The sequence below is a fragment of the Stegodyphus dumicola genome, chromosome 3 (assembly GCF_044657685.1).
Source record: "Stegodyphus dumicola isolate Sdum_Otavi_A_Nest chromosome 3, ASM4465768v1".
Lineage (NCBI taxonomy): Eukaryota > Metazoa > Arthropoda > Arachnida > Araneae > Eresidae > Stegodyphus > Stegodyphus dumicola.
Window position 1 is genome coordinate 182,370,032 of NC_140770.1, and position 26,450 is coordinate 182,396,481.

Genomic DNA, 26,450 nt, shown 5'->3' on the forward strand with positions numbered 1-26,450 from the left:
AAATAATAATCTAAAGTTTTTGCATATCTTCGTGAACAACGTGTTTTTTAATTTTATTTTTAAATCCCTTCTAAGACATTTTTAGTTAGTGATGGACATTGTGTACCTTTTTACCAGAATGTTTATGATACTGAAAGATGATATCAGGACCTTTGGAGTCGCAATATGTTATTTTGATTTCTGCCGGTACTCTAAAATGCATGTTTTGGAGATCACGTAGAACACAAAGTTACACTGTAGAAGGTTAAAATTTCTGCATCATTAAACGTAGCGCACAAAAGCTTACATGAAAACCCTTAAAACATACATGAAAGGCAGGACATGCTGGCGTATTCCAATAATTAAATTTTTACTGCATGCTTACATTACAGGAAAAAGCAATTATACCTGGAAGCAGTATAAAACGGTTGATTGGAGTACTCATTGTTCAACCCAGGAGCGGCTTACAAAGACTATTCGGTTATCAATCGGAATTCGCAACTCAAAAACTCTGGTGCCTCAGAAAAGCTCCCTGATGCCTCAGAAAAGCGGCGTGGAAAGTTTAATAGGAACTTTTGATTATATGCTGCCATTGCAAGGACAAGGTATAAGACAATAGTTTCATACAAAATACACGATGCCATTACACTGATACTGTAACCTCATAATGCTGTTATACTGATACCATTAAATATACAGTACATATTCTGTTCACTTCTTGTCCGTTATCCTGAATACTGACTAGCCATAAGATATTAATGAGCGTGCTGGCGCCATATGTTAGGGTCCTTCGTCGTCCCACCTTTTAACAACTTAACAGTTTTGCCCGAGCACTGTTCGGGTGCCGCGAAAGTTGACTACCCAGATATACATGTACATAGATCGGGTAGTGTATTTTTTAGAGGATTTGCGCGGCCTTTTTCACATTTTTTACTTTGCAGTGTTTTTAATAAATTTCTCTTATTCCAGAGGAGCCTGGATTGTAAAACCAGCTCAAGGACAGGTTTTACTGTTCCTCGCTTAGGCTTCGTGTGTTGCTCGAAAAGGAATGATAGTGGAAAACGTGTCAGAAAAGAAACTAGATATTTGTTCCCCGATTGTGATATTGGACTCTACGTATCTCCATGTTTTGAAGTATAACATACTAAAGCAGAATTTGGGAAAGAAATAAAATTGGAAGTATTTAAAAAATACGTTCTTTATTTTCCCCCAACATTTGTCCTACTGTAAAGTGTTTTTCCCAGCTTTGCCCTTTCTTCAGAAAAAGCCAGCTTTAAGTAAAAATGTCTAATTTTCGCAATAATCAAAAATGATCTTAAATTAAATAAATGCAATACTTGAAATAATTTTGACTGCTGGTTTGAACTCATGTAATTGATTTGAATGCAAAATTATTTATGAAAAATATGGTTATTTTTCGTCACTGGTAAGTGGTTAATAGTATGATAATACGAGAGCAAGTCTTGCTCACACTTCCATATATTTCCTCAATACAGATGATGTCCGTTAATGCTTTGGCTTTCCATTTCTCGCCAGCTGTAAATGTGCCGTCAATGTTTCAGACAGACAAATACAGTAACATTCATCAGCAAGTAAACAAGCTACCATACAACTGAAACCACATACATTAAGGTTTTCGCAACTCTCATCCAAAATCTGTACGAGTTCAATCCCCGCTGAATAATAGTTGCTGTTGTTGCCAGAAGTGAATGATCGAGGCACTAATGTTCCTTACCTCAAAATTAAAATAGATTTTACTCTTTTCACCTTTGCTTTATAACTTATTTGTAAAATTAGTATTCATTGTTTCAACTTCTTTCTTTCTTTGTCTAGCAATTTTAATGGCCAACAGTATATATATTTCTACCTTTATATGATTTCTTTCCTGACTACACATATAAAATCACGTGTGATCATACAAACATTAACTATGAATCGCAAAAGTTGTTTCATGACAGGGAACTTAAACCGGATATTTAAATTCAAAACAAAATTTGTGTCAGACTCACATATTTAATATATGTGATAAACATTTGTTTTTGTTTCCATTAGCGAATCAAATAAAGGTTTGTAGCATTCATGATGGTGTTAAAGAATTATTAAGACTCCAATGTTAATACTGCACTGTCTACATATTCATGATTCCAATTAGAAATTTAATTGGATTAACCATGTATACCTAATACATATTGCACAGTTAAAGTTTCGAAATTCATTCGTTTTGTTTGAAACGTGATATTTTTTAATTTACTTGAAATTCCGTCTTTGCAGAAGAAATTTATTTATATTTAATAAATAAATCTAATGCATATATCACAAATTACATGTATTCTCTTTAAAATGTGTTATAATTATGTTCTTTAAATATGCCGAATTTAAACAGCTCAGCTGTATTCAAAGAAAGCGTTTAGAATAATTTTAATTAATTTATGTAAAAGGAAGTTATTGTAATACATGTGCATATGATTACTTTTCATCTTCTTTAAATTACAGTTGCACTTTGAAGTACTGAAAGGGCTTTATTGTTTTTACCAAAACTCTTTTAAATATTTCAAGAAACAGCCGTACATATTGCAACAGTTTAAAAACTAAATTGGATGGATCAATTCAAATGATTATTTCCAAATTTTTACTTACTCAGGTACTCCAGTATTGTGAATATTTAGATGCTATAAAATCTCATTCTAATTTATGGATATCTTTTTAAACTAGAACCTATTCAGGAAATGTTTATCCTAGCAAGTTGAAAGAGTTTTAATTCAACTTTCTAGCAAAACCGTCTTCATGATTTTAAAGCAAAACAATACTCAAGAGATAAAGTTCTGAAAGTTCTTCTAAAGTTCTACTATCTTTTACTTTTCTTTCTGAAGTCACTCCCACTTTAGAAAGGACGAAAACTTAACAGATTGCAAAAAACTAAAAAAAATTAAATTGAAGTAAGCAGTTCGAAGCAATTGTCTCCTTTTCCTCAAACTTTCATGCAGACGATACCTTTACAGTGAATTTAATTTCTAAACGAGGACGTTTGTCGGGATATTTTCCGTTGCAGCGAATTTGTTTTAATTTATAAATAGTGAAGTTTCAGTTAAACGTCTTTTTAACTGAATTCCTAAGGGTGGAAAATTAAAATCACTATTTCATTCCCTCCTGTGCGCAAAGGATGAGTGAATTTTAATTAATTTTCTTTCACTATTTTGCAATTTGCTGTACTTAATAAGTATTCCTGTTGCTCTTATTTGCTGTTCTCTTATGTTTGTGTGGAAGATAAAGCACCAGCAACACTAGAGGAAAGCCTGTTGTTGTGACTTATCTCACTTGTCTGACAGTTACATCAGAACACGCCCACGAAATTCATCCTAGCAAAGAGAGCAAGATTGCACCTGTTGTTGGCAAGAGCTTTGAGCAACATACAGTTGATAGTACGAATTTGTTCGATTCCGCCCCCAATTTTGATGCAGAGCACTGCGAGGACACGAAACCGAGGGCCTCCCTTTCTAATTCTCTACCATCAGCTTCGAAAGAGGACTTCCGTTTCGCCACATATTTAGAATGACTCCATGCCGCACAGAAACTATACATTTACAAACATCCATGCCTTCTGCGGAATTCGAACCCGGGCTCTTCGGTAAGGCAGCTAGAGTCGCTAGCCACTACCCCGGTTGGGGGGCAGAGCAAAGCCTTTTACTAGTAAGCTAGCTCAATGATAATAATGACCTTACTACACTTCTTAAAGGAATAGTAATTAATAGCAACTTGATTCTTCTCATCTTGTAATGATGCATTTTTGAGAAATTTGAAGGAACTGTCACATTCCTCCCATTTCATCATCTCTGGCCGAAAGGCTAAGAGCTCTGAATACTAGTACTTATGCAAAATTAATTTTGAATATTTCTTGCTCCAAAAAATAATGGTTCTGTAAAATCGCGATGAAATTTACTTCAAAATGAAATTTTATTTTATATACCTTCTTTAAGGAAGTGGGAATGAACCTGCATTATATATTTTTTGTGATCAAATTATCCAAAGAAAAAGAAGTTTTTCCTTTTAAAATTTATTGTATTACCTAGATATCAAATTCGGACAATTTTTCAAACATTAGGCTAAAATATGTTTTTTCCGAGAGTGATAAATTTCACAATTTAAAGGCAATATTTATATAAACTTTTGTGCGGTACGCCACCAAACAAATGAATATTGTCTTGTCTAATTGTAAAGACACTAGGCATTTTTTTGAAGCAGGAGAGATGAAAAAATTAGCAACGAGAAATAACTTATACTATAATCAACTATAGCATTCACCTCAAATTTTTATCAAGAATACTAACGCAAGGGTGAGAAAACGATTAATTACGTCTGCCACGCATCTCATACACCTCTATTCTATGAAAAATGTTCATTGCCACGTCTGTTTATACGAAATCAAGAATGATGCTGAAATCATTTCTTTTCGAATGCCCATCAGGGCTTTAGTGAAACTGTCAAAGAAAAAGCTGTTTTCGACAGCAAGCGAGGCAACATAATGAAATATATATGGAAGTAAATTATTAGAACTGACACTTGTGGAATTTTGATAATTTGATTTTCTTCTTTCTTGTGGGCTATCTTATACGGCTGATGACACTTCTTTTGTACCTGCATTTGCTGATGTGATTACCTCCCGACTATTTCACGCAGTATGAGATTTAGCCTATCATGATTTTTATATACTTTTTTTATTCCTGATTTTCTGAAAGGAAAAATAACGCGAAGTTAAAGGTATTGGGTCACTCCATAAATTCGTGTGCATTTTTAGTAAATTTTTAAATAATATAAAAAACGCAATTTAACATTTTTATCAATTATATATTTTCCTCCATTATCTACAATGTCTCGCCATCTTACAGGCAGCTGTTTTATGCCATTGCTGTAGAAAGAATCTGGTTTTGATTTAAAAAAAAAAAAAAAAAAAAAAAAAAAAAAAAAAAAAAAAACATGAAAGTTTATTGTGTACATCCTGTTTAGAATTTAATTTTTTCCCAGTTAAAAATTTTGTAAGGCACTAAGTGAAAATCACTTGGGGCAATATCTGGGGAGTAAGCAGGATGTGGCAAAAGCTCCCAATTGAATTCACTCACTTTTTGCAGCGTTGTTTGAGCCGTATGCAGTCTAGCGTTATCATGATGAAACAAGACTTTCTTGATATTCACCAATCGTGTGCGTTTTTTGATCAATCCTGAGTTTAGACGGCAAAGTTGTTCACTATAAATTTCTGAATGAATCGTTTGATTTGGTTACAACAGTTCAAAACGTCCTGAACAGGGTTCATCATCAATGCTGCTTTTTCAAACTTTAAATTTTTTAAAGCATTTCTGGGCGGTCCTTACACGTGCAGTGTGTTCACCATGTACACTATTAATTTTTATCGCTGCAAATCTGGTGGATTCACCACACGAAAATAAAAAAATGTAGCACACGTTTGTACTGATTATCTATATTCATCTTCTATGGGTACTAAAATGAGTTCAATATTTACGAAAGTTGGTGAAAGAACTAAATAATTTGTTAATCAAACGTTGACAAGTTTCAACAGGTTCAAAATTGTATTGTTTTATTAAATGCGTCATAGTGAATTCCACGCATACTCTTAATGAGCACAAACTTATGGACTGACCCGATATATTGTTTTCTGTTCATTTGTATAACTTGATACTTTGGTAACAATATAACAGGAATTATTTCGAAAGGGAAGGGGGACGGAACAAAAAAAGAAAGAAAAGAAATGAAAATCTGAAAGGATTCACACTTTAACGTCGCACCAGAGGGTTTGTTAAGGTTTTTTATGTTCTCCCAGTTTATGTCTCTGCTCTTCTGAAGCAGCCTATTTGCAATTTTGACTTTAACATTTCGTTTCCACTCTTACCCCACAGAAATTCTAGAGCAAAATCACAAACGTTTTAAAAACAGATTATTTTTTTCACAATTCCCGATATAGTGCAAAGTATCCTAATATATTTTTTTGCTCAGAAGTGATATTAATTTTGAACCTCATTTTTTCACCGTTTCCCGAATCTCACCTCACTTTTGTTGTCTTTTACTTTTTAAATAATTAGTCACGGACGCGGCCAAAAACCTAAAATAGATACTGTAAAAAAGAAACATATAGCACTATATATATAAAGCTTTCAATGAATCGCTTCAATCAATATATAGCATTTTTTAATTAAACTCAATCCCCACTTGAAGGGTTTGTATATGCTTTGCATTCTTTTGCGGCGCTCTACAGCATGTTACGTCACACTTTCGCTGCAATTTCTCTGCACTGCGAAATCTATAACCCAGTCGCTGTTCAAGTTTAAAACAAAGACTTTTCGAGCTATAAATACAACTACAGTTATTACATCTCAGTGTTCCTATTCTTGCTATGCCTAGGAAAGTCATGTCTCTTCGCTAAGCTTTTTTTTTCTATTATCTAAAATGTAAACTGCGTATATAGAAATTGTGGGGCGCGTTTAGCATCCGTAGTTTGGTATTAATTTAAGCAAAATGGAATTTTTGAAGAATTTTTCCTGTCCAATAGCTGCCTCATTGTTAATGTAAAAGTGACAAAACGTCTTTGAAAATCCCCTACCATTTGTATTTTCGTTGCCTTTTCCAACAAAGAAACTTCCCAAGAGACAAGTCTCTGGATGTGTAAATGAAAATAGAATCACTAGCAAGGCTTAAATTACCATCAACGGAACCAGCTGCCTCTCAGAGGATTAAAATAAAAGCACTTTAAAACTCCAAGATAAATTTTGTGCTCTCCTAGCAGTTTGTGATAATATAACTCAGTAGACAACATATATCTGTTTTGTACCATAACAATACTAGTAGTTGGTATAATAAGTAGTTGGTATCCCTGACCTCCTCCAATAGTCAACAGCATAATTCAGCGATAACAGTTGGGACTTGTCGTCCCTTCTGCCTTCTAAGAGAATTCAAACTGACGTATAAAATACTTCAGTTCGAACTTCAAAAGCATAAAATAAGTCTTTTTAACACGTCAACTTGACGATTACGCAGGGTAAAATAAATATAACAGAAATCAACTCGGTTATTTGAAGAGGCTTTAAAATCATCTTTCAATATGAAATGCAAATTAACATACCTTTTAAATAAAAATTGTCTCGCTTTATATTTGCGAAGCAGAAACAGCTTGTAAAAGATAAAGCCGATGAATTCAATTGAAGCAGCTTAGAAATGTTATGATCGGCAAAGACTGCCAAAAGCTTTTTCTCAAACACAAGAACTATGCGAATTGAATTTGCTTTCTGGTAGGAGCTGACGAAAGAAGAGTAGACAGTTACGGCAAAAATAATAAGGTAACAGTTTAACAAAAACGAAACCTACAAGCAAATTAATCAAAAATATTTGATGTGTACACCACATAACTTCCTTGTACGGAATATTAAATTATACGCATTTTTCCTGCATTTCATTCAAATTTATTTCCTCAAATTTCATTTGAGATATATTTCTCATTCAATTGATTCAGTTCTCACTTCGCGAAGAAGCAAAAATACACAAAATCTTAAAATATCTTTATTAAAAATTGAAAAATACAGAAAAATATAAAAAAACAAATACAGTCAAAACAATTAAAAAACAATTTTAACAATTAAAAGTGAAGTTTATATGCAAAAACAAGCAATCCGTCCAGCGTAGGAGAAGGTAGACTTTTCGGTGCTTAAACCTGAAAGTTTACTTTTGGTTCCACTCTGGGAAAAGACGCTGAATTTGGTGCACCAAATGATTTAGTTCACTGTTCTATACTAAGAATTTCAAATATAAACAGATGTCTCCCTCGTTAGGTTTACCTGCATTTAAACAACTTTTAAATTGCTCATAATTCTACGACTATTACATGCAAACTAGCTACATAAAAACCTTGACCAGAAGATACGCACAACGTAATTCAATCAGTTTCAAAGCAAAAAATGCACAATTTTCCAACATATAAGAATTAAAAATGCTAAGCTCACAAAGAAGAGTAAAGAGTGGTTATATATATATGTGGGATGGCATCGTTCATTATAATCAGATGACGCGACAAGCTGTGAAAATAAATCTTTTACTTTTCCGATGATAGAAGGCAGACTATTCCGCCATTAAGACGATGACGCGATTCAAAGATGTTTGCTTATAAAATACGATTCCTTCTCTTTCATCTGTAAATAATCTCATCTGTTTCCTTATACGTATGTAATTACTTTGTAGTTTGTAGCAATTATTCATGTTTCATTAAATATTCAAGTTTTACATAAATCGGACTAGTTTATTAGCCCCTAGACAGCCACATCGGAAGTAAGTTTACAAACATCATATTCCCAGACAGTAAATACCGATTCTACATATATATATATTTAGTTTTGATCGATTGCGACCAAAATGGGAGGTGCACAACTACATGTTATAGCAGTCCTATATACAAAGTTCCAACGTTTTGAGGCTCCTCGCTTTTGAGTTATGAGAGGCATATACATAAGTACGTACATGCGTATGTAAATTCGTACTTACGTACAGAAGTCACTAAAAAATCTCTTCTGAATACATTTTAATTCTTTTTGCAACCCGTTTCTGGGAAAAGAGTCGTTCATTCTGCCCTTACGTACAAATGTCACGCAAAAACATCGTTGAATTGCATTCGATTCTATAGCTGTCAAAATGATAATTTTCGTTGGAATATGATGCCCCAAATTTTCTTTTGATTACAGTACTTTCTTTACTTCGTACAAGGAATTAAAAAGGGATTTTAAGCATTGCACTGCCTTGAAAATATGTCATATGAAATAATAATCTGAAATTTTAAGGCTAAGGAAGTGACACTGAGAGTGCATATTTCTGTCGTTTTTATTACTAAGTGTCCATAATAAAGTGTATGCTAGTTTGAAATTTTTAAAAAATAATAATAATAAAACTGTTTATCGACTAATTTCCTTTCTACTAAGAGTCTGAAAAAAAACTTTAGTACTAAAAAAAGGAAAATGCCATTGTTGTCTGTATAAAAGGAAATCAACAAAAAGCTGAACTACTTTCAGGCAACGCTATATTTATTATCAAACGACGTTATTTCTTTTCCTTCTGGAATTTAATTTCCCAAGTGTCTTTGCTTATTTTGTCCTAACTTCGTTTTCGAGAGTATATTGCCATACCAAATGCATGGCTCCGGAAATTTTTATTATGTCACCATTCATGTCAATAACAAGAAATGTCTTCCTTCAGTTCATGTTACAGAGTTTACATTTCCTTTGTTTTATCTCTGGGTATGATAAATGTAAAAATACTACTTTTCTTCCTAAAGACGTTATATTTCTGTCAATGGAGTAAGAATATGATTACCAGAAAATAAGAAGATGGAGAATCGTGTAGTTGTAATATTTTCTGTGCTAAAATATAAATCATTTTATCTACAAAAATAGAGGTAAATTTAGAAAATAATTGTTATTGACAACCGAAATGTTTTCTAAACATCATAAATTTGTAATGAATTATTAAACAAACTAGGTTTCAACGTAAGAAATGTGCAAGGCTGGTTTAATATAGATTTTGCGTAAAATTGATAATTTTATCGATTTCAAGAATTTTAAAACATTTTCAAAGACAAAACCAGTTTGGCCAAAATAATTTTGTGTTTTAAGAAGAAGGTTTATCTCACTTTTATATCTAAATATTCAATTTTCTCTTAATTGGCACAGACATTCAGTTAAAATATTAAATTTATTATTTTAATATCACAGTTTGCTGGCCATAACTGTTCTTTTATTTATTTAAGGGTTATTTTCATTTCAAACGTGCTTCTCCGCCCTCTAGCGCGAATAATTCCGACTTTTTATTAACAAATTACTAATTTTCCCAATTTTAACTCTTTTCGGCGAGATAAGCATTTTCTTAGAAGTTAGTCATTTTGTTTTGAACTTCACATTTTTTCGACGACACAGTTTTGAACAAGACGCCATTCCAACGTCATTCACCTTCTAACCCCCCATTTAAGAATAAAAATTTTTTCCTCTTTGGCCGTTGCTTACCATTGGCTATTACTTCTTAACGTTTGTTTTCCCCCCCTACGAAGCTTCACCGAATTTGAGAAATTTAATTACTTTTCTGGTAGCACTCCTTTAGAATTCTTCTTTTTACGGCAATCCTTTGCAGCAATTTTGATCACTTTTAAGTTGAACAGACCACCGCTCTGGATGCAAGTATGTTTTCGTCTTTCTTTTTCTTTTCTTTTCTTTTCTTTTTTTTTTTTGGTGTGTGTGTGTGTGTGTATGTATTTTTCTTTGGTCTTTGCAAGACCCATTTCGATATCGTTTTTAATATGTTTCTTTCAATTCTTCTCTTTAAAAAGTTTATAATTTTCGGCCTAGGAGGTGTATCCCTTAAAATTGTGTAATTTTTTAACTAATAGCTGTTTCAGCTATTTATTGTAATTGTACATTTGCCTAACTAGGCTTGCTTTTTATAGCTTTTTCTTGTTTAATAGTAAGTTTAACATTTACAATTGAAATTACTAGCGCGTCGGGAAAAAAGCGATATAATTGAGACTTACTACCTTTTTAAAGATTATTAAGTTGGATTATTCTATGGAACTACTCTGATATGCGCCCTCAAGGCGCCAAATTTCTCGCCAAACATTTTTCGCGAGAAACCCCACGCTGCCATATTACTATCTACATTTTTTGTCTACATTTCGAACTTTAAGCCTAAAATGTCTGAAAAACGCGAATTTCGCACATGCAAAAACCCCGTTTTGAACACACCATTTAAGCTAAAAATCCGAAACAAAAACAAAAAATGTAGATAGCAAAAACGTAAAGTTTCTAACCAAAAATATTTGACAAGAATCCATGTACACAGCAATATGTTTTAACTTATAAAACATCTACAAATGGCACAATCTAGACAACGAACGAATCTACGAACTACGCACACCTCGCTTTAATAAATTAACATAACAACAATAAATTTCAAAGAATACCATGTACACAGCGTTCTGTTTCAACTTTAAAAACCATCTACGAATTGCACAATCTAGACAATTCGCACTAATCAACAAAATAAACTAAAATGACTAAAATAAATTTCAAACAATTCAAAAAAAGAACAAAAGCGACAGAAATTAATACTAAAAAAGCAATGAACATAACATTCTACAAAATAAGAACAAGAATAAAATAAAATGCTCTTACCATGAATTAATGCTTTTTCGAACAGCAGAAATACCAAGTTCATACCGTCTTTAACATGCCGCTACGTAATCAGTATCGTATTTATATAACAGCCAGACACACTATCCAGAAAATTCATACTATGGTTCACAAATAAATAAGATCAAAAATAATCACAAATAATCACAAATCCTAAATTCTATCATGCACAGCCACTAAAAATAATCTCCCAGACCCTCTTTCCACGCCTCCAAACACCCACTGCCCCTCAACAGGATGGCCACAATGAAATTTGCTTTTGCCGAACTTCAATTCAACAACTTCCACCATTTTATCTCCCCCCCCCCCCCATCTTCTCAGAACAGACGCGAGCCAACGAGCTCCAACGAAAGATTTTTCAACGTCAACAGGGTTGCCATACAACAGGCAATCGCGCCAAAAACCAGTGCAAAGCACATATCGCCACATTTGGTGAAATTAGGGCGTATATCAGAGTTTATTAATGAAATTACGTTTATAGTCTCAATTATTATCGTTTGACGAAACGCGCTATAGATATTAACTTAATTCAAGTTTTGAGCTGCTTTTCCCTTGATAAATCCGGCTTAAACCTCGAGTTGAGCTAATTTACTATTTGTTGCAATTTTTTGTATCTATTAACTGTGCATGTGAAATGTATTTAATTTTTACAAGCGTCCTTTTAAAATATTTTGTGCGTTAAAATTTCTTAATTTTTTTCTCACCCTTTTTGATTTTGAAGTCATCTCCATTTGTAATTTTTACATTTAATTTTTACGAGATAGCTTTTACTACTTTAGTATTGTTTGTTGTTGTTTCATGATTTTACATTTCTGCTATGGAACTATAGTGTTAAATGTATTTTTTAGCATTAGCTTTTAAAAATTCCTCTTACTTAAAAAAATTAAAAATATTTTGCTGCTCAATGTGCAAAATTCTTGACCACTAAGGTCTTTCTAATTCATGTTGTCTTGCTACTTTTGTATATATATGTGTATATGTGTCTGTCCAACCAAAGTCCTTCTTACTCATTAGAAAAGCAGATCTGTTTAATCATTGAGCACTTTTGCAGGTTTTTAAAGTCTTCACCCTTCAGCATTTTACAGGTTTTTGAGAGTCAAACTGTATGCACCACCTTCAAAAACGAAGGAACACACTAAGCAAACTTATTTAGAAATACAGTTACTACACTTGTAAGTAACAGAGAAAACTTAACATGAATTGCAATAATAATCAGTATGTGTATTGATAATCAGTATGCAAGTTCTTACTTATGATTGAATACCTGAAGGAGTTTCTATTTATAGAAGCAAAACTTACGAAGAGAAAACCGTTTCAGTAACTATTCAAATTATAATTGCTGAGACTATAATTAAAAATTTGGAAAGGAGAGCTTTATGATCATTAATGCAACATCTTTAAATATGTTGTATATAACTATTGTATATCGTTTACAGAGTGGGTCACTGTTTGTCATACGGAATGTCCTTATCTAAAACTACACTGTCGATCAAAATGACTTTATGTACTTTCTTTACGCATACAATTTTCGTCTAACAGTAGTATAATCATAATTAAAATCAACATCTTTATGTTAACCCTTTTAATGAATGTTGTTGTCGGCATTGTTGCCAGTCTCACTTGACTAACAACCGTCAGCACAAGCTCACGACATTCATCGTAGCAAGAAGGAAAACGCACCTGTCGTTGGCAAGAGCCTTGAGCACACTATAGGTGTCAGTCCAAATTTAGTTCAGTTCTACCCAGCCCCTCCCCGAATTTTGAGAAAGAAGACCTCGGGAGACGGGCCCGTGGGTATCTCACCTCTTTTCTTCTACCATCAACCTATAGAGAGAACTTTCAGCTTGCCGCATATTTAACGTGCCCCCATGCCTCATACACACTATACATTTACAAACATCTTTGAGATTCGAACCCGGGCCCTCGATACGGTAGTCTGCGTCTCTAACCACTATTCCGGTTAGACGTACGTGCTGGTAAGTATGAGTTTCAACTGAAGTCACACAGTGCTGGGTTTTTCTCTAGTGTGAAGTATAATTCTCATCCGAATAACTTTCGTTTGAATAAAATACAGCATAACAGAATAATAAAATAGAATTTCCATATTTGCATTACTGCATTTAATCTTCAGGAAGAAAATATATTTTATTATGATTATTTTCGAATACAGTAATGGACTGCAACTAAACAGATACCTGAAATTCTAGTGAAATTTTCATCAAACACTAAAGTATTTCATTTAAGTGAATTTATGACACTCATCCCATATTGTTCACAGCGTCAAAAACTTCTCTGATGTTCCCCATATCCGTAGACCGTCTACTCTAAAACATTTTTTATATGCTGCTGTCACGTCGTATCGAAAGCAGCATCGTCGTCATGTAGTTTAGGAGCATAAATCGTTGGGGAGTTCCTTTCAACGAACCAATTACTGAATCCACCTGCATTTTTGAAGCCCATAACGTTTGCTTATACCGTAAGTAATACCATGAGATGGGAGAAAAGAATGGAGAGCATTCAATTTTTTCCTTTTCTTTCTGTCTTTCTGCTACAGTCTTAGTAACGTGAATGAAATAAACTTCCGTCTTTTCGAGAAGAATTGGCTGGTGACAAATTGGGCGGGCATAGGTCGTTAGGAGTCTTTATAGATGGAAGGAAGGACATAGAGACCCTCTGTAAGAAGCAAAGGCGAAAAAAGATGGCATTTCTTACTCAGAGCTGGTAGGCGTTCGTTTAGACAGAAATCGATGAAACTTCCCTTTATTTTATATATCTCAGCTTTTTCCTGAGATAGTTCTTAATAAAGAACTGTACTAAAATTCAGGAATTGCGAATTTTTCCCATTCATTTTCAAAAGGCAGAAAATCCCGTATTGTTTCCAGCACTTGTCACAGTGTTTTTGCCTTAATAACTGTAAGAAAGTTGTTATTTTTTGTGCGATTTATTTTGGTACTTTCTAATTATCCACAACTACGGATTCTGCCTTTTGTAGATATGTCTTTAGCATATTTCCCAATATTTTTGCGACAGTAATCAACTCATGCATGCATCTGTGTCACACTATATTATGCGCTTTATATTTAACTGTTATTTTGCTGAACTGTATCTACCGGTCGTCAAAATGTAAATATTTCTAATACAGATTCTTATTTGTTTTTCCTTCTTTCCACATAAAAGTTATGGCTTCTTATAAAATGCTCCTTTTTCATAATTATTTACGATCAAAACAGTACTTTTCGGTCATGAAGTTAACCAAACAAATATTTTTCGCCAACTCTTTGGCGATTTTTCGTGGGGAGGCAAATAATAAGAAAAGACCTTTACTTTTACAACTGGTGGGAAGAATCCTAAATTTTTTCGAACGCAAATACGTAGCTAAAGACGATTTGAATATGTAGCTAAAAAAGATTAAATACGTAGCTAAAAACCATTTCGAGTCTCTCATATTTTTCATATAGTAATCATAAGAAACCGCAAAAAGAATAAAAAATACTTACTATTGAAAGTTTGTCATTAAGACAAAATAAGAGACCTGTTTTTAATGAAGAACAAGTTTAAGGAAACAAATTTTAAAAATACGTCTGTATTTAAAAGATGATAACTAATGAAATTTCATAAATGAAGCACACAGTTAAACTTCTTGAATAATGAGATTCATTATCTTAATAATTTGGAAACGCATGTTTGAGTAAAAGCTTTCTTTTTTTACTTTCTCCTGAATTTTTTTATTAATGCAAGCAAATGCTGTTAGAGAGATGATTATTTGAGAAGTAAATATATCAATACTAAACAGATAACAATATACTGTTCCAGGGAATTAAGAAAAATAAAAAAACTTGTTTATTTTAAAAGTTAATAAACGATCTACGTATGAGATTCTTCCATGAAACAATTGAAAAAGAAGAAACTTTACCATGGGTTTTAATTAAGAAACCTAGAACTTTTACTGGGTCCAACTAACTTTTACTGGGTTTATTTTTCTAATACTTATTTTTATTTTGGAATAAGCTTTTCCTATACATTCTCATTTCCCCCTTACGTTTCCCTGTCAGAAATAGTTTTCAGGATTTCAGGTATGCAAATGAGATAGAAAGAAATATTTGAGCTGAAGTCGGGATGACTTCAGTAAAACATCGTGTTCTGCCTTTCGGCTACGTTGTTGCTACTAGTCTAAGATTACTGTTCTATTGCCGTACCTCTATGTGCTTCCTAATACACGCAATATACACAGGTATACCCGGTGATCATTAACACTTTTAGCTGATTCTGAGCAGCTTCGGCTGGTTAATTTTATATAGTCTTAGATTAGGTTTACATTTTACTATTTTGTGTTAGGTCCAAGTGGAGGCTAATTGTATGCCCGAGAAAGGGCCTCCACTTGGTCCATTTCTTTTGAATTGGAATAAAAGGTAATATAACCGTTTTTGGACTTGTTACGTTGCAAGAACTCAGCGAATAGCTGCTACACAGTTCTTCGGTATTCTAGCTTAGAAGGAAATCTAATTTAGCTACGATATTACAACCTTTTAGAGGGTTCCTCAGATCTTCGAGTCTTCTCTTAACAAGGGCAATGAAATAACGTTTTCTTAACGACGTCAATAAAATTAAAGCTTCCAAAGCTTTGTGTTTTTGTCAGATTTTATATTACTCCCAAAAGGGCTTATTTTAACGTTTTCTGTGTTGCCTTTATTTATTAAATATCATGTTCACCGCACTTGAGCCATAAAATTCAACTAAACAGCAATATACCAAAATATTATATCTTTAGAATATCCGATATAAAGTTAAATTAGAATAAAATTGTTGTTTCCCCACCCCGTACAGTGTTGCCATTTCTATTCTGAAATCGTTGATTATGTTAATCGAAAATTCTTTAAAGTTTTACAAAATATGAAACAGATAATAAAATAAATTCCAGGTTCCAAATTTGGACTTCCAGATGCCCATTTCGAGTGGAGGACCACGTTATTCACAATTTGATGTCTCCACACACCGTTGTTCTTTCACAAGGCGTGAAACATACATGCATTCATTTAGATTTTTCCTTACTTAATTTCTTTAAATCTAATGCAGCTTTCTAATGTTTGGTGGCGACAATTTGAAAAGAGAGACGCCGTTTTGTAGTGGACGACACAAAATGCCAAAACGAAATTAATAGCCTTTCTGAACAAATTACCCCTTTGGGCTAAAGAAAAAAAAGGAACTAATGGTTCTACAAATTGTTTGAGACAGCTCATGAAATAAATGAAATTGTGTACACCCAACATCCTGCTAGAATTTAAAATAAATGTTTTTGAAAGCTTAAAAAGGTAGAAAAAGTACCTGATAAAGAGAAACATAAAAATTAAACCAAGCAACAATACGGATTATACCGAAACAAAAAATGGATAGAGAAACAGAGTTTTTTCTCTTTCTGCGGGTTTAATTTTTTCAAAACCAACAGCCCATCCCATAGCATTAATAATTGATAACTCTCAGAAAACTGTCAGTATCTGTCTAAGCTGATGAGATCGCAAAAAAACTTCTAGCACGAGATACGAATATTTCTAAACATGTCATATTAAAAAATGGATACCTGCTTCAAGAAGAATGTTCTATTGTAATAACGTTTTCACCAGAACAATGATGGTTTCAAACCTAAATTATATTTAATAAGTGTGAAAATGCTGACAGTATCTGTCTGCACTAATGACACCTGTAGAAGATCTATCCCACGAGATAACAATTTTGTTAAAATATGTACCGTTAAAAATGTAAATATCATTCAAGATAGAACGAAGAATTTTTCATTATAACAACGTTATGGTAGAAAAAAAAAGAAAGCTTATTTTTTTTTTAAGATAGAGTTCCTTGTACTTCCATTTTAATAATAAATCTGAGCGCTACAGTTTAGGCAATTAAAATTGTCACATTTAGCAATTAAGTGCTTTATAAATGAAGTTCTGTGTTTCCATTGCAAAATATAAAATTGAAAGAGATATATATTCTCTGATAATGAATCTCGAAAAACGTATTCAGAGAAATAAACAAAATAATTTTAAAGATAAATGCTATGGTGGAGTTCCAATTCTCTGAGACCAAAATTAATCTAAGAGAATATTTAAAAAATCTGACGTAGACACCATATGGCTTCCTAGTACGACATATTAAATTACAAACATTTTTTGCTTTCCTTCAATGGAAATTATTTCTTCGAATTTAATTAGAGATATACTTCTTATTCAACTAATTCAGTTCTCACTTAGCGGCAAGGCTAAAATAAACAAAAAATCAAAACAACTTCATTAAATAACAGTAAAATGGAAAAAAAAACTAAAACACAAATACAGTTTGAATAAGGGGTATGCCATCGTGGCGGACATTCCTAGGGAAACTGGCTAGTATACACTTTACACATGGGGGACAAGTACAAAGAAAGCATATTTTTAGGCGAATGCCAGTCCGTTCGCCTGGAATCGAACCAAGGTTGGAACTACCAGTGTTCAGCGAATTTACCGCTCGACCACTGGTGCACCAAATACAGTTAAAACAGTTAAAAACAGTTTTTGAAGTTAAAATTAGAGTTTCTATGTCAAACAAAGCTCATCCAGCTGGTGCACCAACTCACTTAATTCACTATTTTACTAAGAGTTTCAACTGTAAACAAATAGCCGATACGTTAGGCCTAGTGAAAATTAAATTTTTTAATTGTTGATCATTTTACAACTATTGCAGGCAGATTAATTAAAGGCATAAAATCCTTAACCAGAACATAAGCAAATATAATTCAATCCCATTTAAAGCAATAATTGCATAATTTAAGAATCCATAATAATAAAAATACAGCGCTCATCTAGCCGGTTAAGAGGGTATATATATATGTAAGTAAAGACATAAAATAAGAAATTTAGAACTAATTTTTCACAAGGACCAAAAATTTAAATTCATAATTAAAAAAATGCTTTGTAATTACATATGTATATATATATAGAGAGAGAGAGAGAAATCTACATGTTTGGGGCGGCCGATTACAACAGAAAAAGGAGGTGCACAACTAGATGGTATAGCAATCCCATATATAAAATTTCAACTTTCTACTGCTAATCGTTTCTGTGTTATGCGAGATACATACATACTTAAGCAATACATAGGAATAAAACGGTCTTTTATACTATCTGTCCGTACAGATGTCTCGCAAAAAAAAAAAAAAAAAAAAAAAAAAATCGTTCACATGGATTCGAAAGTGGAAAAAATGGATATTTTCGTTGAAATATTATACTCGATATTTTTTGCGATTACAATGCCTCCTTTAATTCGTACAAGGAAGTAAAAAGCAAATTTATGCCATATTTTAAAATATGTTAACTTATATGCTTGAACGCTTCAGGCAATCACAATGTAAGTTTAAAGAGAGTAAATCCGTCAAGCTTCATAAAATAAAAATAAGATTTAAAATAGCTTAATCTCCGTACAGATTCAAAATTATAGCGCAGGGGTAACCGCAGATTTATTTATAAACGGATTTTTAAATGTTTTTATGCCGAATATAAGACTGCTTACAGAAGAAAAATCAATCAAACGGCTTACAAAAGAAACATCGATCAAACTATAAAATTTTAGCAGTACTGTGAATTGCATTAAATAAATAGCAATATACAAATCATTTTAAATACTAAAATTATTTTCTTATCTCTGCAATGCCAATTCACCGGTCTAGTTGTTGCGTTAACTTATATCTATATTTAAAAAATCAGAAATTTCGGTAGGTCTTGTAGTGGGGTTTTGGAGAAAATTGACTAAACAATTTCATCGACAAGTTTTATAAATGCATAGATATTTAAGTTTTGTACTACTTTAATGTATTTTACTTCATCCAAGATAAAAAAACACTCAATTCTAAGAGCTATAGATGCATGGATGTTTCAGTTTTATACTACTTTAATGTATTTTCCTTCTCAATTCTAAGTGATTGCTGGAAACCTATGCGGCCATATCCAGTTTAGTTCAAAACCTAAATGAAGCTTTAGAAAATAAATTTAATACAATTGTCAAATTTCGCAATTTCCGAGAAGAAATATTTTATAAAAGTCTGTAATAAAATGTTGATGAAATCTATTGGAAAGATGCAGTTTGATAAAATATTTTCTACAAAAGAATACTTTTGATGACATGATTTGTGGAGATATTTAAAAAATTTCTATAAATAAAAAGATGGATTTCATGAAGTATATTTCATAGAAAGTAGCTATTGAATTTAACGATTACAGAAGTCGAAAGTACATAAGAGAAGGATTCAGAAGCTCTTAAATTCAAATGGTTATAGTAAAATGCATTCAAAAAGGCAAATTTAGCTAGTTATTAAAACTTTTTGAATGATATTACCTTTCTTAAGATTATTAAATCTTTTTAAAAGATATATTTTTCCCTGAATACTTATTTTAATAATCTTCCGGAATTCTACTTTTTAAAATAAAACGTTCCTCCTACTAGAAAGGGTTTAAATTCAAATGAAAAACTCATAAATGTATTACAAAACTAAACTTATAATGATTTAGCACGAAACTCAAGAAACGAAAATGATAAATGTTAACAAAATAATAATAATTAATAAATGATAAATTAATACGGTTGCTCAAAAGAGTTTGCTAAGGGGTTTTATACTATTGCTGCGCTCTCAGTCTACCAGTCTACTGTTATACTCACTCATACTAACCCTTTTTTTCTCCTTTTAACTTTATTAAGCATATGTGCGTTAGTAAATTCAGTAATTAATAATTATTAAATAGCTTACCCTGAATTTTCATCGACTTATAGTTACCTGGAAGTGCTTGAATTTGACACAGTAAAAAGACTCAATTGAATAAGATTTTGACTTTATCAGCTGTTAGAATTGTTTACATGAGTTTATTCTTTCTTAGCAGGGACAGGGACAGGAAAAAGTGGACGGAGCACCAGAACTTCGTCAGTGACTTTTACAGGTGTTGCTCCGCCGCACTACTGTACCCCGCTGGGCTTTTAGTTGGCCTGCATCGGATGCTAGCCTACCAAGACATTTACATAATTTTACATTAATATTAGACTTACGTATTGAATATACAATTACAAAGACATAGTATACAATTATTGCAGAGAAATTAACCTATTAACAAAATTTGGATTATGGCAGATTGATAATTACTTCGAACATACATACAAGCTTTCATTGTACATTGTACTTCATACAAACAATATATTTACATTAGTATATCTAGTTACATCGAATTAAAATAAACATCATTTTAAGGAACTAATTGAAGATTTTTTTTGGTTGCATGTTATTATACTTTGTTGAAATTCTCTTATTAATGCATTTCCTTTCATTTTTTTAACTTGTTACACACAAATGCATCAGCACTGAAGTCTTACATTATTATTTTTGTAAATTAATGTATCATAAATACAGAAAATATACATTAGAAAATCACATAATACTTACATTTACACTAATATATCTAATAGAGTCGTATATTATTTATATTATTTTTTAATTAATGATTTAATTATCACAAGATTTTTCCCTCTCATCTCCTAATACAGTCCAAATTCTTAATGTAACTATTTTATAAAAACTATTTATACCAGATTTAGCCTGTTTCAGACATTTGCAATATTTCTGAAATCTTGCATTATTTTTGCAAGTTGTAGAATAAGAGGTATTTATACAGATGTGATAGCATCTTGACATATGTCTTCTCTTTTATATGCGAAAAGTTTCTTCATAATCAAGGAAATATTTTGTTGTAATTGAGGTATCATTAGCATGCATTTAATGTACTCAGGCGTACTTTGTGACCTTCCTTTGCAGTGTAGCTCTTTTTTGAGCTGGCACTTGAAAATATAGTGTTCTGGGTCTCCCTTTTCATCACATATGCACTTGTCTGAATCGCTCAAATTTCGTGCGAAGTAGTACGTGGGGAAAGGACCATGTCCATATAAGAATATGTTGATGAAGAAGTTATAAGAGATGGGATCATATGTGGGTTTCTTGTAGAAGTTGAAAAGCCTTCTACCTACTTCTGCATTTTCCCATTCAGTTTGCCATTTTTTTAATGTAATTTTTTTTTCAACATATGTTTCACATACGATTTAGGGAATGGGACATTGATTGGAGGTAGAGATGGGTATTGAGCTGCATTTTTAGCAAGCCCATCTGCCCTTTCATTTTGGGCTTGTCCAGCATGCGCTCTCACCCACTTTATTTTTATAGATGTTATCTTGTGCTGTGATAATAAATCGTAGATATCTTGCACTATTGATGATATGTTTCTTGCATCATCGACAGCTTTAATTGCCGCTTGGCTATCACTGTAGATGGTAACATATGTTAGATGCTTTTGATGAGACCATAGAATAGCGTGTTTTATGGCTGAAAGCTCAGCTTGGAAAACGCTGTTGTTGTTCCTTAGGTGTCCTTTCCATTCTGTTGTTTCTTGTTCTGAGAGGAGTGCAAAGAACGCGACTCCTACTTCTTCGTTTAACTTTGAACTGGAAATGAAGGTACACTGAGGGTGTCTTCTTTTGTAGATATTCTAAGTTTTGCATGTACTGCAGGGTGTCTTAGGTAAGGATTTCGTGGCTGTTCAAAATCAATGGGGCACAGGTTTTGATCTTCTACCTCTATCTTTTTCTTGAGGTGGAATAACGTGGCTAAGTCTGCATCTTCTTTTGCTTTCAGGTGGAGGGGTGGGATTCCTGTTAATACACATAGAGCTGCCGTTGAGGTAGTTCTGTATGCTTTTGCTATTTGTAAGAGGAAGGGGCGTTGGATCGAAGCTAAGAGTCTTTTCTTTTTCACTGTCATAGGGTGAGTCCATGCTGATGCCCCGTAGAGGATTATTTTTTCGATCACGGTATTATAGAGAATGTTTTGCATCCTCGACTTGAGGCCCCACGTTGTGCCTTGCATCCTTGCGAGGGCTCTAGAAATAGTTTGGGTCTTCTTCCGAATTTCGATGAGGTGTGGGATCCAAGAAAACTTTTGGTCAATTTTCAATCCAAGAAATTTGATTTCTTTTGAGATCTTGATTCTTCTATTATTGATTTTAAAGCAAGGTAGCCTTTGTAGCGATTTTCCCGGTTTTGGAAATGAAATAATATGTGATTTGGGCTCTGAAATTATTAGTTTTTGATTGATGCAGAGGGAATGGAATATGGAGAGAGTCTCGTTACTATTCTTTTCTAGTATGTCTCTTGAATGCCCATTTGTTACAAAGGCCACATCGTCGGCAAAGGCGATGAGCTTTGTATGGTCCGGCCACTTGTAGGAGGTGACATAATTGAAGGTGATGTTCCACAGGTCTGCACTTAGACAAGAGCCCTGTGGACAGCCCCTCGTTATTCTTCTTTCTACTATACAGTTGCTGCTGATGATTATCGTTGCTCTGTTTGTTAGGAAACTATTCATTAGCTTGAATATGTTCTGAGGGCATTTAATGTTGCACAAGGCTTCAAGGATACCAGGCCACCACACGGAGTTAAACGCATTTTTGAGATCCATGCAGAGTACTGCTGTACGGAGAGCTGAAGATTTATTCCTACGGATCTGCTTTTGAAGTTCTACTATCGCATGTGATGCAGATTTGAGAGGTCTGAAGCAGTATTGGTTGGGGCTTATGGTTTCGTTTTTCTCTATGTGGTGGCGTAATGTGCCCGCGATTGCACGTTCCAGAAGTTTACCTATTGCAGGTAAGAGGTTGATTGGTCTGAAGGCTTCCTGATTCGTAGGATCTTTATTATTTTTCTTGAATAGTATTGTTTGTCCCTGTTTGAGACAATTCGGGAAGACATAAAATTTGAGGCAGAGGAGTAGTTTGTGGAACAGAAAAGGCATTGCGTGGTGAATTATCTTAATAATCCTGTTGTCTAATCCGTCAGGTCCCGGAGCTTTATTATTCGGAAGATACTTAATAATTTTTGAAATTTCTTGTGAGTGGAATTCCACATCTTCTGGAGTATTTGGAGCGCTATTATTGTATCTAATGTCGGAATGTGAGTGGCCATCGTCTTCTGCATTATCTTTTAGAGATTGACATCTAGAATATTGTTGAGAATCTTTTCAGTGACATTACCAAGCTGGCTGTTACGTGAGAGTTGATCTCTCGAAAGACCGATATGTGCGGGATTAAAAACTTTACTTGTAGCCATTTTATACAGCTGGCCGTATGTATCTTTATTATTACAGCAGTAATTCTTCCAGCTGCGTAATTTTGCTTCAGTTATTTTCTTTTTGTAATTTGCTAATTGTTGCTTGTATTTTATCCATATTTCCATTTTCAACCCTTCCGGAGCACTTTTCATTTTTCTACGAAGGGCCTTTGTATGTTGCTTTTCACGTCTTAATTCCTTTGTCCACCAGTTAGTCTTCGTAATCTTGTTGTTGTTACGGAGTTTAAATGTGTTGGTCGCTGTCTCCTGTATTGTTTTGATAATTGTTTCCATTAAATCATGGACTGCATCGGGTGATGTGCATTTATCTATAAGTTTCTCCGCATACTGAAGACATGTGGAGATTTTTCTTCCAAATTGCCTTGCTTTTTGCTTTGAAATTGAAAATCTTCTTAATTTGAGGTCGGGGATTTCTTCTGATAATTCAAATGAGATGTAGTTATGATCTGAGTGGCTTGGATCATCAAGAACTTTTCATTCTTGTATTTTATTGGAGATACTCAATGTTGACAGTGTCAAGTCCGGCCATCCTTTACCATTTGTTGTTTCAAATGTAGGAGTGTCTGAAGAGAGGTTATGTATATACAGATTGTGTGTAGCAATAAAGTCAGCTAGTGTATGTCCTCTATTATCTGTATTATTGTAATGCCACATTTGATGGTGAGCATTGAAGTCACCTGTAATCACGTGCTGTGATCTTCTGAGATTACTAAAGATATTTTCTAATGTGTGGAGATTCGGCCCCATATCCTCTCATGGTGAGCAATAAATGGAAGTAATTAATAGCTGTTCTGAATTACAGTTAATACTTATCGTCATCACATCTCTATGGCTTAATATAATTGTAGGGGACAAATTTGGTATTGGTGACTATAATACTGGCACGTGGGTTAACTAGAGGATCCTTTTCGGTAGATTGAAATATTTGCCAGTGAAGGGGAAGGCATCTAACTTCACCTTTTATGCAATACGGCTCAGTAATGCAAATTACATCATGATTGTTATTTTCAATTACTTCACTAAGCTGTTCTGACGCTTTTTTTCCTTTGCCTAAGTTTATTTGAAGGATTCTAAGCTTGTCCTGTGGAGGCGAATTATTGTGTAAAATTGTCGTAAACAGTTGAGATTGGGGAAATGAAGGGGCGGCGGTAGTACTTGATGGATTCATGTACAGAAAGAGAAGTTTAAATTAACTTAAAAGAAACTAGGTAGTAAGCTAACTATTCTTCTTGCTTTGATGTGTAAACTGCAGCAGCTTTAATTTTTGAGATTTCCCTCTGATATAAAGGGCATTTGGGGGAGAATGCAGCATGTGAAGTATTGATGTAGGTTCCATATGTGCAGTTGAACAGTTTACAGTTGATACAATCCAGTACGTCTTCTTTGCAATTCCTTATGGAGTGAGGTCCGCCACAGAAAGCGCAATAAGTCCTATATTTGCATGCACTACCAGAATGAGAGAAAGCTTGGCATCTGTAGCATCTCCTCACTCCGTAGAATTCTGCGATTGGGAGAGTGCTCCAATTAATTATAATTTTCCTACGTTCAATACATTTTGATAGAGTACGAGGGGAGCATTCGAGAACCCACTTAATGGTGTTGGGGTTTTTGCCTTTTGTGTAAAAGAGAGGTGAAATCTCCTCTTTATCAATCCTTAGTTGGTCAACTAGTTCTTCGAGAACTAATTTTGATGGTAATGTATTCGGGATATTATTGATTGAAATTTTCGGTTTTTTAACCCTTGGTGTTTTTATTTCTATTAAGTTATTTGTTCTTCGGAAACGTTTATGGCGTTAGTAATCTTGTTGAGTTCTTCCTTTGAAGTGCTGCTGATCGCGATGCCTCCATTCTTAATATTTGCTATATAATCAATATTGGCATTTATTTCTTTGAGGGGAATGATCTGATTTAGTTTCTCTGTAATATGGCATTTTAGCTCTTGCTTTGGGTATAGCAAAATAGTTGGGTTATTTTTTCTTGGTACCTCTGCTACAGCATCAGCATATGAAATTTTAGGAACATTATTATCCTCTAATAATGACGGCATTTTTTCTGTATTAATTAAGTCTGTGGTGGAATCATCGCACTGACATGTGACGGCGTGGGAGGGATGCGGAATACATATCGGAAACGGAACGTCGCTTACGTTACTGATCCCATTACTTGTAGCAATATCTCTGAGCTCATCGAGCATCTTTTTAAGCTTTGTGAACATTCCTAGTGGGATAACGAGTTTTCCGCCTCGTCTAGTACTGGCTAGATCTAGACATGCATGATAAAGATTTACGGCTGTTATATGAGGTTCTTGGCGTACTGTTGCTGTTTTTTCCGGTGGTAAAAGCATACTTTCCGAGTTGACGGACACTGGGCTCGAAAGGACGTGTAGTTTGAGCCATGCTGGAAGCTGATTATGAGGGAATTACTATTATAAATTGTGAACAGTTATACTGTGATAAGTTGCACACACTCCTGAGAAATATCGTAGTACAGAGATAATTGAATGGAAATGCTTTCTATACGTAGAGAGCCAATTTTTTTTGTTTGTTTTTTTACGATGAATAATACCAGTATTAGTTACTAATCAGATTAGATGAGTTAAATATAAAATATATAACAAAAACAAGTACAAACATAATAACAGAATGTTAAGAACAAATAGATTCTATTCAGTGCAATAAATGAAAAAAAAATAACTAATATAAGAATGTAACTTACTAAAAACATTGGTAAAATGAAATGAAAAATGTTAGGCCGAATAAATATTAAGTCAACTGCGTTATTTAGCACTTAAGAAAATAAGGAATATTAGGCACCTTAATTCATATCTTTAAACACTATGCAATTAACTCTGTTTGTTATTAAACTATGCAATGCGTGTGGTATAATTAATCAATTACAGAAGCAAGGAGAATGATAAGCGGGGACGAAAGAGTAAAAAGTCCTACCTTGGTAGCAGTACTTTTTCCGTAAGTTAGACAATCTCCAAGAGAGAAAATTCTCAATTCTTGTTAAGAAAAGAGTGCGAAAACAATGAAACACTAATCTTATCACACAATATAGAGTCTG